At 48.1% G+C, this 13,562-nt stretch overlaps 1 long non-coding RNA gene across 1 annotated transcript; it reads right to left on the bottom strand.

The window, feature by feature from the left end:
* Positions 1–254: 254 nt before the first annotated feature.
* Positions 255–9,276, bottom strand: LOC309536560. The gene is made up of 3 exons (XR_014221619.1): positions 9,206–9,276; positions 822–986; positions 255–372 (listed from the first exon to the last, which is right to left on the bottom strand). It is a non-coding gene; the product is annotated as an uncharacterized lncRNA (long non-coding RNA).
* Positions 9,277–13,562: the final 4,286 nt, after the last annotated feature.

Raw genomic sequence — 13,562 nt, 5'->3', positions numbered from 1 at the left:
TCTTCAAGCTAATAAGGACCTGGGAGAGAAAACCATAATGAGGCCCTCAAGGTATGGATTTTCCAGCCTGTCGGAGATGATTTGAAGAGAGGTTCAATGGTGACACGTGTAGGAGACTCGCACACACATACACACACACACACACACACACACACACCTAAGCAGATGTGTAACTAAAGCAAAGTCCTCAGGCTGGGGAGAAGATATAAGGAAACTTTTTCAGCAAGATGTTCCTTCTACAGCTCTTTGCTTACCTGGACATCAGGAGTCATAGACTTGTAGAGTTTCAAGGGACCTCTCCAAGGGTGATCTTGTTCAACCCCGTGATGCAATGCAGGAATCGCAGCTCAAGAACCCCTGATGGATGCTCATCTGACCGACATTTAAGAACCTCCAATGAAAGAGAGTTCACCACCTTCTGGGGGAGTCTGTTCCCCTGTCAGATGGCTCCCACCAGCAGAAAGTTCTTCTGTCTAAGAGAACCAGCATGGTGCAGTGGTTAGAGCACCAGACAAAGACCTGGGAGAGATCATGGGTTAAATCCCTGCTTGGCTATGAAACTCACTGGGGGCAGTGGCAGAGAACAGGCGGGGGCATGGCTGGTGCGCATCCCGGGGGCATGGCGCGCATCCTGGGGGCTTGGTGTGCCGCCCGCAGGGGCGTGGTGTGTATCCTGGGGGTGTGACGCCCAGTGCAGGGGGGGCAGCCGTGATGGCACCCCACCGGGATCATGCCGCCGGGGGCGGTGCGCTCCCCCGGCACCCCTGTTCCTCCACCAGTAACTGGGGGACCAGTTACTGCCTTCTCTCAGCCTAACCTACCTCACAGTGGAGAGTGCTCTTATGTTCAAATCCTGATTGCTGGTTTCCCATAGGTATCCGGGGAGCCACTGTGAGAGCAGGATGCTGGACCAGATGTGCCACTGGCCTGATCCAGAGAAAGGCTCTTCTTATGTTCTCAGGGTCTTCTCAATGGTAGCCCCCAAGCTGCGGAATGAACTGCCCACTGAGACACGGTGGTCAACTTCTGCTAGCATCGATCAGGCTTCCCTGGACTTCTGGTACCAGCTGTGTGATGTAGTCACCTTGTATTTATTGCATATTGGGTTTTTCTTCTGCAAAAGCTTGTTTTTTGATATGCCACCTTGCTGCTATTTTAGCGAGAGAGATAGGCATGCTTTCAATCAATGAACTCCCCCAGATGCTTTGGGGGGTATGCAGATGTCAGATTGGCTCACGGGCCAGGATTCCTTTACTCCCTGCTGTAAGCCCCCGCCAGCTGCAGAGCATTGTGGGATTCCCCCACTCACAGCCGGTGGGAGAGAGCAAGAGCTGCATTAGAGAGCTCCGCCCGCCCGCCCCCTTTCGTCCCCGCCTGCTCCCCTTGCCTCACTCCACCCCATTAGTCATGCTGTCTCATTTTCTATTAGTTCCCTTCAATATTTTATGGGGCCTGTTTCCCTTCAGGTAGCAACAATGCAGGGGTCAGCAGAATCTAGTGCTGCGCTCTCAAGTGCCGGCGCTGTGACTGCTGTATATTATTTACCAGAGCATTATTATGGCCCGCCAGCCTCGCTCAAAGTGAAAAGGCCTGTCAGGACCTCTCCTCGTCCAGGCGGAGAGAGGCACGGGAAAAGGTGGAAGGTGTCATGTGCGAATCCTGCCCGCCTGGTGAAATGCAGGCGATTGCAGTGCTCCACTTGACCCCCAGGTCCTCCCCCCCCTCTCTCCATGCCAATCGGTTTCCTGAATTGAGTGCCAATTCAACACACATGCAAACACATGCGCACACACACATACCCCAAATGCCTGGAAATAGGAAGTGCATCAGTGTGGATGGATATTCTTATCGTTGTTGTAAGAAAAAGCTGCTCCCTTTCCCTTATGGGGTATACAAGAGCCTGCAGAGAGTCCTTAAGTGCGTTCCCTATCGGTGGAAGAAAATAACAGAGGCCAAGAGTATATTCAGAAGTAAAGTGGCTAGTAAGCCTGATCTTAATTGAAGGAACTGTTGCAACAGGGTCCCCACTCACCACATGCAGAAGGGAGGAGAACATGGGTGGCACTGTGGTCTAAACTACTGAGCCTCTTGGCCTTGTGGATCTGAAGGTCAGCGGTTCAAATTCCCACGACAGAGTGAGCCCCCGTTTTTCTGCCGCAGCTCCTGCCAACCTAGCAGTTTGCAAGTACAGTGGTACCTCGGTTAAGTACTTAATTCGTTCCGGAAATCCGTACTTAACGTGAAACTGTTCTTAACCTGAAGCACCACTTTAGCTAATGGGGCCTCCTGCTGCTGCTGCGCCGCCGGAGCACAATTTCTGTTCTCATTCTGAAGCAAAGTTCTTAACCCAAGGTACTATTTCTGGGTTAGCAGAGTCTGTAACCTGAAGCGTAAGTAACCTGAAGCATATGTAACCCGAGGTACCACTGTAGATGAATAGGTACTGCTGCAGTGGAAAGGTAAACAGCATTTCCATGCGCTCTGGCTTCCATCACAGTGTCCTGTTGCACCAGAAACGGTTTAGTCATGCTGGCCACATGACCAGGAAAGCTGTCTGTGGACAAGCGCCGGCTCCCTCGGCCTGAAAGTGAGATGAGCGCCGCAACCCCATAGTCACCTCTGACTGGACTTAACCATCCAGGGAGTCCTTGACCTTTTTACCTCTATGCTGGAGAAAGGTTGGAGGGTATGTTAGTGGTCACCACTGCCTCCTGTGGCAGTGAGTTCCACAGTTTAACTATGCGCAGGAGGCTTTTGCCTGCCTTCTGAATAAACACACTTTCATTTCCCAACACAGCGCAATGTTCCTGAGTTTCCTAGTTCCTCCTGGTGTGCCTCCTTCCAGTTCAGTCTGCACAAGATTGGCGCTGTCCCAAAGCATGCATCTCTCCCCCCCCTCCTTTAAAGCCTCACAGCCAAGGGAACACACAGACACATATACACCCAGGAGCAAAGGGCAGGCTGCAAGCCAAGTCAGCGCTCTTTTTTTTCATCACTCTACTGGCTGGTTTGGCAAAAGAACAAGGGCAGACTGTTCTCTGCTAATCCCTCCTCTGGGCTGGGAGCAGGGGAGAGGCATGAACTCAGCCGGGAGCAAGAGAGAGCGGATCTGTGTGCAGCGCACACGCATGCGTCGGTGCATGCCAGCTTTTGAGAGCATCCCGGCTAATACCTGCTGAGTCACATCTGGATGAGTCCAGTGGTGTCACCACCGCAAAGCAATTTGTTTCTCGCTCAGGCAAGAGGCATCCATGGTGGATCACCGGCTCTCTGCAAGCAGAGCGAGGCCGGGAGAACAATGTCCCTTTCTCTTTGCTGAATTGCCGCATGGCTGAGCTCGCCTCTTCCTCGAGAAAGGGCAGCGGGCAAAGAGTTCGAGCCTGATCTTTGCATCTAGGCAACTGTCTGCCAGCAAGGTGGGGTGTTTTGAATGAAGCGGGGGTGCAGGTCTGGGGCCCTTTGCATGCAGAAGGTCCCAGGTTCACTCCTGGAAACCTGGAAGAACCTCTGCCAGTCAGTGCGGTCAACAGCATAGCCTCCAAAATTTATCCCATGAAAATAGGGGTGTCTGTTGTTGTTGTTGTTGTTGTTGTTGTTGTTGTTGTTGTTGTTTTATACCCTGCCCATCTGAATGGGTTTTCCCAGCCACTCTGGGCGGCTTCCAACAAATATTAGGTAAAGGTAAAGGGACCCCTGACCATTAGGTCCAGTCGTGACCGACTCTGGGGTTGTGGCGCTCATCTCACTTTCTTGGCCGAGGCAGCCAGCGTACAGCTTCCAGGTCGTGTGGCCAGCATGACTAAGCCGCTTCTGGCGAACCAGAACATCACACAGAAACGCCGTTTACCTTCCCGCCGGAGCGGTTCCTCTTTATCTACTTGCACTTTGACGTGCTTTCGAACTCCTAGGTTGGCAGGAGCAGGGACTGAGCAATGAGAGCTCACCTCGTTGTGGGGATTCAAACCACCGACCTTCTGATCAGCAAGTCCTAGGCTCTGTGGTTTAACCCACAGCGCCACCCGTGTCCCTCCAACAAATATTAAAACATAATAAAATCTAACCAACAAACTGAAACTAGCGCAGGGACAAATAAAAGGGGATAACTCCACCCATGTGGCTCCCCTTTATTACATGGTGTTATGTACTAAGCTTGGATCCTAGAACAATAGGCAAGTAGGATCCTAGAATGCAACAACTGATTGGTTTGCAGGAAAAGACCAATCAGGCTCCAGGAGGAAGTTAATCAGCCTATTAGGCTGGTAGGATCGTAGAATGCAGTAACTGATTAGCCTGCAGGAAAAGACCAATCAGGCTCCAGGAGGGAAGCAGAATCAGCCAATCAGACAGGACTCATTGTGTAAATGATGTATATAAAAGCCTGAGGTTTGGGGGGCAATTCAATCACTGTTTTACAAGCTGAAATAAAGAGCATGAAATCACTACAGGACTCTGAGTATATTTCACACATACAGCCCAACATGACAAGAACCCCCCAACAGCATACAAATCGATATGGCTAAGCTGACCGACCCAACAACCCCTTCCGCTTTCTCACATGCAAACAAAACTTAATGCAGTCAACTATAGACAACCAACCATGCCCTGCCCCCCAATCTCTCTCACCGCCAATGAAAAATAATAAATGCATAGAAAGATGCACATATGCTGCGTAAAAGAATGAAAGTTTTCTTCTTCTTCGGCGATCACTCGCAGCTGAGTAAGATTGTCTTCCATGAACACAGACTTAACAGTGAGTCCATAAGTGACTGTGGAGGCCAATTCTGGATCCACACGCCCTTCCACAGTGGGGACATAGGTTTCTGGGTGGGAGTTGGTCACGGTGAGTGTTTGCCAAGTGTGCCTTCCTCCTAGCACGTTTCTCCCTTTCATCCTGAGTTCAAGCGTCTTCAAAGCCCATGACACCTTTGGTAAAGGCTGTTCTCCAACTGGAGCGCTCGTAGGCCAGTGTTTCCCATTCGTCAGTGTTTATACTACATTTTTTTAAGATTTGCCTTGAGAGAATCTTTAAACCTCTTTTGTTGACCACCGGCATTACGGTTTCAATTTTAAAGTTTGAAATAGAGTAGTTGCTTTGGAAGATTCTCCCTCCCTGCTCTCTCTCCCCATCTCTCTTCTCCCCCAGCTTTATACTATATACAATATCAACGCCCCACATCAAATAGAACTGATTTGTAGAATGGACATTATGATCTGAAAAATGAGACAATGTATGCACTTTTGTAAACCAAGAAAATCTTTAATAAAAACCATAATACTGTATACACACACACACACACACACACACACATTTTTTATTACAATTTAAAATACTCATTTTACATCCTTAAGATATCAAGGACTTCCTTTCTTCTCTTTTCATGGTTCATTTCACATAACATAAATCCCTGCATATTTTACAAAAACTATACCAATCGGTATTCCATTATTACATCCATCCAAACTTATTTACACTGTTGAATTTATTTTAACGCTGCCAGTGTTTCCAGCTGTACACAGTTATTTCCCATATATTCAATGAACGCTTTCCCATCTTCTCTAAATGTACGCTCTTCTTGTTCTCTTATTCTATATGTGAAGTCTGCAGGTTGTGCATATTCTGTCAGCTTAAGTTGCCATTCTTCTTTGGTTGGGACCTTGCTCGTTTTCCATTTTGAGGCTAACAAAACATGCGATTCAGCAGTGACATACATAAATAACCTCTTTTGACACTTGGGAATTTCAATCTGAATTATCCCCAACAGAAAGGACTCTGGGTGGGGGTGGGGGTGGGGGGAGTACTTTTAAACATTCCCACCCCCATTCATTCTGGATCATTTCCCAACACTCTTTTTCTCTTTTACAAGTCCTGGCATGAAACATTTTCTACCAGCCTTTATTCAAAACCAAATGGACTGGAGTCTTACTTTATTTCAAGGGGAAGGGTCATAGCTCAGTGGCAGAGCATCTTCTTAGCATGTAGAAGGTCCCTGGCAGCATCTCTACAGGAGGGGAGGGGACTCTAGTGCTCAGGTGCTGCTTGTGAGTTTCCCACAAGCCTCTGCTTGGCCACTAGGATACTGGACTGACCCAGCAGACTTTTCTTAGGTTCTTAGGTGAGGCATCCTGTCTGCCTTCTTTTTCAACAATAAAAAGAAACCCAACCACAGAGATCTGAGGCAGGAGAAGAGAAAGTTTGGAGGAGAAAAGTTCCTGTCGGGTAGAGGGGAAAACGAACCCAGGAGTCCTGCCCTCTAACATCTCCACCTTCACCACAGCAGCCTGGGGAGCTTTGAAAGTACACAATCAATGGATTCCTCGGTACCTGTCAGTTTGCATTTAAACTGAGCAGGATGTGTTCTGGATGTTTGAGGCTGAGGAGGAAATCTATCCAAGTGTTTGTGAGAAACACACCGTGTGGTTCTTTAAGAAAAGAAAAGGAATTAGCTCCCAAGCCTACCTTCAGACTTGCAAAAGCAGCTCTAGGTTTTTGTCTGTAACCTTCAGCTGCAACCTCTTATAGGTACGTCCATCAGCCTCAAATCTAGATTTGGGGCATCGAAAGGACATGGTGGGGGGTCTCTGTCTCCCAGAGAATCATAAGAACACAAGAAAAGCCTGCTGGATCAGACCAATCAAGTCCAACATCACAGTGGCAACCTCCCAACTGGAAACCCTCAAGCAGAATGCAAGTGCCAGAGCATTCTGCCCTCCTGTGACTTTTGGCAACTGGCAAATATTTGGTAAATATTTTATTATTTATGCCTTGCCCATCTGTCTTGGTTGCCCCAGGCAATGTGGGCAACTTTCAGCATATATAGAAACATAATCCTTCTCTTTGCCAATATTCGTAGCTGAGTAAGATTGTCTTCCATAAACACAGTCATCACAGTAGGTCCATAAGTGACTGTGCCTTGAGAGAGTCTTTAAACCTCTTTTGTTGACCACTGGCATTACACTTTCCATTTTTAAGTTTGGAATAGAGCAGTTGCTTTGGAAGACGATAACCTTGCATCCGCACAACCAGTCCAACAAAGTTGATGTTGAAGAATCATCGCTTCAAAATGGGTGATCTTTGCTTCTTTCAGTACACTGGCATTAGTTCCCCTGTCTTCCCAAGTGTTGTGTAAAAATTTTCAGAGACACCATTGGTGGAATCTTTCAAGGAGTTTTAGATGGCATTTATAAGTGATCCATGTTTCACAAGCATACAGTAACGTTGGTAGTACAATAGCTTTGTAAACAAGCATTTTGGTTTCCCTGCAAATGTCCCAGTCCTCAAACACTCTGCACTTCAGTCGGGAGAAAGCTGCACTCGCAGAGCTCAGGCGATGCTGGATTTTGCATCAATGTACAGTGGTACCTCTGGTTAAGAACTTAATTCGTTCTGGAGGTCTGTTCTTAACCTGAAACTGTTCTTAACCTGAAGCACCACTTTAGCTAATGGGGCCTCCCACTGCTGCTGTGTGGCTGGAGCACGATTTCTGTTCTTGTCCTGAAGCAAAGTTCTTAACCCGAGGTACTATTTCTGGGATAGTGGAATGTGTAACCTAAAGCGTCTGTAACCTGAACCGTCTGTAACCCGAGGTACCACTGTATAAAAACATAATAGCTCCATACTCTCTGACATTTCTCCAATGAAAATAGGGACATCCTAAGGAAAAGCAGAACATTCCAGGATCAAATCAGAAACCAGGACGTCTTCTGTAAATCCAGGACTGTCCCTGGAAAATAGGGACACTTGGAGGGTCTGCATTAGATGTCCATGAGTTATGATAGTGTTTTAAGAGAAGGAGAAAGCCCCCAAGACAGACCCTTTGGTCCATTTAGCTTAGACTTGACTACACTTCCTGGTAGAGACTCCCCAGAGACTCTCCAAGCCATTCCTGGAGGCACCAGGATTAAAACTGGGACCTTTGACATGCTCCATGACTGAACTATGGCCCTTCCATTGAAGAAGGGGGTGGGGGAATATTTTGGCTGAAAGGGCCTGGTCCTTATCTTCTCCCACCCTGTTCCTTGCAAGGAGCATAGGACTTCATGTATCAGTGTGGCTTGAGAAAGATCAAATGGGGAGGCCAAATTGGCTCTGCAGGTTGAAGGTTTCTCGTCCCTGCCTGAAGGCACAAAAACACAGAAACAAACTGCCTTGTTACAGAGTCTGACCACCAGACCACTGACTACCAGAGACTTTCCGAGGTTTCAGTCAGGAGGGTCCCCTTGCCCTGCCTGGAAATTCCTGGGATTGAACCTGGATCATCTGTATGCCAAGCAGGTGCTCTAACTACTGAGCTATGGTCACACACTTAAAAATATTATAGTGGTACCTCGGGTTAAGAACTTAATTCATTCTGGAGGTCCGTTCTTAACCAGAAACTGTTCTTAACCTGAAACACCACTTTAACTAATGGGGCCTCCCACTGCCATTGCGCTGCCAGAGCACGATTTCTGTTCTCATCCTGAAGCAAAGTTCTTAACCTGAGGTACTATTTCTGGGTTAGCGGAGTCTGTAACCTGAAGCATATGTAACCTGAAGCGTATGTAACCCAAGGTACCACTGTACAAGAAGAAGAAGAAGAAGAAGAGGAGTTTGGATTTGATATCCCGCTTTATCACTACCCGAAGGAGTCTCAAAGTAGCTAACATTCTCCTTTCCCTTCCTCCCCCACAACAAACACTCTGTGAGGTGAGTGAGGCTGAGAGACTTCAGGGAAGTGTGACTAGCCCAAGGTCACCCAGCAGCTGCATGTGGAGGAGCGGAGATGCGAACCCGGTTCCCCAGATTACAAGTCTACCACTCTTAACTACTACACCACACTGGCTCTCAAGCTTCTAGTCCTCATAATTCTGACTTACCGTATTTTTTGCTCTATAAGACGCACCAGACCACAAGACGCACCTAGTTTTTGGAGGAGGAAAAGAAGAAAAAAAATATTCTGAATCTCAGAAGCCAGAACAGCAAGAGGGATCGCTGCACAGTGAAAGCAGCAATCCCTCTTGCTGTTCTGGCTTCTGGGATAGCTGTGCAGCCTGCATTCGCTCCATAAGATGCACACACATTTCCCCTTACTTTTTAGGAGGGAAAAAGTGAGTCTTATAGAGCAAAAAATACGGTAAGTACTGTAGCTGCCTTATCCTGAGTCAGGCTGGTGGTCCAGTATTGCCTACCCTGACTTGCAGTCTCACTCCAGCAGTTTCCCAGACCTACCTGGAGATGTCATTGGGGAAGGAACCTGGGACCTTCTGCATGCAAAGCAGATGGTCTGCTCCTGAACCGTGGGCAAGGAAAGAAGAATGGAAACAGGACACCTGGACCAGAGGTTCACAGCGAGGGGGGAGGGCGTGGCCGTGACATGCAAGGTGTTCTTGAAACTATTGCTCAGCTGTTGGAAGAGCACCAGGGGAACCTCTTAAGAGTGTCTATTTTGGCTAACAGCAGGGGGAGGAAAGCCACTCGGTGTTGTTTGCAGGAGAGTCCTCCATGCAAGAGAAGGTGCCTGTTTTGCAAGATTCTTAGGCAGGGAAGGGAAGCATGGAGTGTTTTCACTGCGAGAGAGGTTAGAGAGGGGTGTCACGATGGCAATCTGTAAGCACCATCACAAGGAGAAGGAGTGGGCGGGCGTCAGGAAAATAGCAGTTTCTTCTGAAGAGTGCTTAATGCTGCCAACTTAAACCTGGGAACACAGCAACAGTCTCTCTCACATACACAAAGCGGAGGACTGGCACCCGAAAGCAGGGACAAGCAGATATTCCTCTTTGTTGGCTCTTGAAGCAACCCCCAGATGTGGGATCCCTTGTACCCATGTCAAAATTTCGCAGTTGTTCTGCAATATAAACCCTGCATTTGCAAGTCATACAACACACTGGGGTTCCTACTTGTGAGTCGAGGCCCCACCACCCGCATAGGAGTATAATAAGACACAAGGACACATTCTTTTAGGTTAATGGGCAAAATTAGGCCACAATTTTTATTGGTTACAGCATGTGAGTAGTACTGGCTTAGGCACTGGATGAAACAGCAATACCAGACTCCACCCAGCACAGCTGGGAGTCATATCAGGGTTAACAACCAATGGGAGGAGCTTGTTGATGCAAATACAACTGGAAGCTCCCCCATTACATCACTGGGGATTGTGCCATGGCCCTAGCCACCAGCAAGGCATCGGACAGGATCCACAACTGCCAGATTCCTTTAACGGAATACCCAAAAGAGGAGGGGTAGATGATGGCACATACCCAATCCTCCGACACAGCACACATATTCCAATGCCCAACCATGCAGGCGAGAATTAGGCACTCTGCTGTGGTCTTGATCCGAAGAGGGTCTTGATTGAAGAGGGTCTTGATCCGAGGAGGCTTGGTCTGACAAGATCCGAAGAAAGCAGGAACAGACTGGGAGCTGAGCACTGCCATTGTGTTTAAATGCGGCTAGCCCCGCCCACCATCCGGCCCTATTGGTCGGCTGGAAGGCTTGGCAGTGGCAGCAGAGGCAATCAGGAGCAGGGAGCCAAGTACGCCCCCCTGCCCCAGCGGGAAACTGCTCCCGCTCACAACCCCTCCCCTCTGGGAGGAGGAGAGGCCTTGTTGTTGTTTAGTCATTTAGTCATGTCCGACTCTTCGTGACCCCCTGGACCAGAGCACGCCAGGCACTTCTGTCTTCCACTGCCTCCTGCAGTTTGGTCAAACTCATGCTGGTAGCTTCGAGACCACTATCCAACCATCTTGTCCTCTGTCGTCCCCTTCTCCTTGTGCCCTCCATCTTTCCCAACATCAGGGTTTTTTCCAGGGAGTCTTCTCTTCTCATGAGGTGGCCAAAGTATTGGAGCCTCAGCTTCACAATCTGTCCTTCCTCCTTCATGGATCACTGCCTTGCCGTGGCGAAGGGGCTTCAATAACTCAGAGAAGCTATGAACTATGCCGTGCAGGAGAGGCTTTAACAGCGCTCAAATCCAGGACACTAGAAAATGATGTCAAAGCTTTGGCACAGGTTTGGAGGCGCCCAAATTCTGACGTTCGTAGCTGACACAACTCTGGTGTGGGCGGCTACGACAGATTAGTGGCACCCTTAAGGGATTTGTTAAAGGACAGCAGAATTTCAATAGGATAATAGGGTCAGTGAGTCCAGCCCCCTTCAATGCAGGAGTTAAAACTAAAGAACGCCATTCAACCCTTGCTTAAAAACTGAGCCCACCAGCTTCCTAGGGAGTCTGTTCCGCTGTCAAACAGCTCCTATTCTCAGAAAGTTCTTTGTAATGTTTAATGTTTTCTTGTGGTGTGTTGTGGGAGGGACCCTCTGCAGGCCAGAATGACTCTGGAGTCCTGAACTAGAAGGTTGTGAGGCAAGCCAAGTGAGGGTTGAAGGGCAAGCCAGGAGGCAGGATCACCTATCAAGCCAGAAGTCAGGAGCAAAGGGCAAGTCAGGACATCAGGACAAGAGTCGGAGGAAGGATCATGGAATGAGGTCGAGGCTAAAGGGCAAGTCACAGCTATGGGACTTACCAGAGCAAGGAGCAAGCTAAAAACCTGGACTGGAGCATGATCAAAGACTCAGGAACACACGGAAGAACTCAAGATGCTCAAGGCAGAAGGAACTATGCAGAGCATAGTTAAACAATGGAACTCCTTGCCACAGGAGACAGGCAGAGATTGCCATCAGCTTGGATGGCTGTAAAAAAAATGGATTAGGCCAATCCATGGGGAAGGTTGAGGTGATTGTTCCGGATGTCCGTTCTTAACCTGAAACTGTTCTTAACGTGGGTGGTGCTGTGGGTTAAACCACAGAGCCTAGGACTTGCCGATCAGAAGGTTGGCAGTTCGAATCCCTGTGATGGGGTGAGCTTCCGTTGTTTAGTCCCAGCTCCTGCCCACCTAGCAGTTCGAAAGCATGTCAAAGTGCAAGTATATAAATAGATAACACTCCGGCAGGAAGGTAAACGGCATTTCCGTGCGCTGCTCTGGTTCGCCAGAAGCGGCTTGGTCATGCTGGCCACATGACCCGGAAGCTGTACGCCGGCTCCCTCGGCCAATAAAGCGAGATGAGCACCGCAACCCCAGAGTTGGCCACGACTGGACCTAATGTTCAGGGGGCCCTTTACCTTTAAGGGCTCTCAGCAGGGGCCAACAAACTACACTTCCCAAGATCCTTGGGGGGGGGAGGCAAGACAGTTTAAATTGCTTTGAGACTGCTCAATACCACTTGTTGGGAATCACATGTGGGGCTGTTGTCATGCTCAGGTCCTGTTTGTGGGATCCTCACTGTTGGGCCATTGTGAGATCATGATGGACCAGATGCACTTTTGTTTTGATCCTGCTGTGGGGCTATTGTTACTTTCTTAACCTACTTCGCAGGGTTGTTGTGAGAATGAAATGGGGAGGGATGGAAAGTTGGGATATAAACACAATAAAATTGGTGGTGTGCTGTTGTTGTTTTAAATATAGCAGCCTCAGATTCTTGATTGTGTAAGTGACCGCAGTGCTATCACCCAGGCACAAAGAAATGTACGAGGTTCCACTAGATGACTCTTTGAGACCTTTTCAATTCTATGATTCTATGACCTTGCTCCATAATCCACCACCTTCTCTCCTCCCCCCCCCCTGCTTTATTCTGTTTTCTTTCCCAGGCTCTTTGCCAGCAAATAGATTTAATACTTAACTACAGTCCTCCCTCCCTCTCTTTCTCTCTCTCACACACTCCACACCTGCCTGAGGAGACACGGAGAGCGATTTGCATATTTATTAAATATCTTTTAGTAGGATACACAAACCGCATTGCTACATCTTGCTCACAGTGTGCAGACCTGCTGGCGATGAAGCAGGGGGGAAAGGTGATGAGAAAGAAGAAGACACGGGAAAGGGATGTTTCAAGATATCGGCTTTCACACTAGCGACCGTGCAGTGAGCAGGAAAGGGGAGGGAAGAGAGAAAGCCTGAAAAGATATGAAATTCGGGCCTAATCCTTTGTCTATGGACTGAACCACTTTGGATAGCAGAAAGAGGTCCCATGTGCTGACAAATTCACCGATGCATCTGTTATCCTTGCATCTAGAAAACTAGTGTGTCAGGGATCAAAATTACACTTCTCCCTGTCTTGCTAGATTTCTGCATTCGGATTTATTTATTTATTTATTTTTAAGAGCATGCATCAGGGAAGGGCAGTAGCTCAGTGGCAGAGCAGCTGCACTGCATGCAGAAGGCAACAGATTCAATCCTTGGCATATCTAGGTAGGGCAAGGAATGTCCCCTGCTTGAAACCCTGGAGAGCTGCGGTCGGTCAGTGGAAACAACACTGAGCTAGATGGGCCAATGGTCTGGTTCAATTTACAGCAGCTTCCTATATTCCTGTCATACAAACACTCACTTGTTAAAAAGTAATGAAACTGCAATCAAATCGAAATGATGGAAAAACAAATCTATTAAAAGGAAGATGGTAAAAACTGCAAAGCCCATTCCTTAAATAAAAAAAATAAAATAAAAAACTGTACACCAAAGGCCTCTTTGAAAACAGGCCTCTTTAAAACAGTCTTCACCTGCTAGTGAAGTCTTCACTCTTCCGCAACCCCACCAAA

The sequence above is a fragment of the Podarcis vaucheri genome (genome assembly GCF_965113315.1).
Source record: "Podarcis vaucheri genome assembly, chromosome: 7".
NCBI classification, from domain to species: domain Eukaryota; kingdom Metazoa; phylum Chordata; class Lepidosauria; order Squamata; family Lacertidae; genus Podarcis; species Podarcis vaucheri.
Note: the sequence above shows the minus strand (reverse complement) of the source record. Positions and strands in the feature narration are given on the sequence as shown.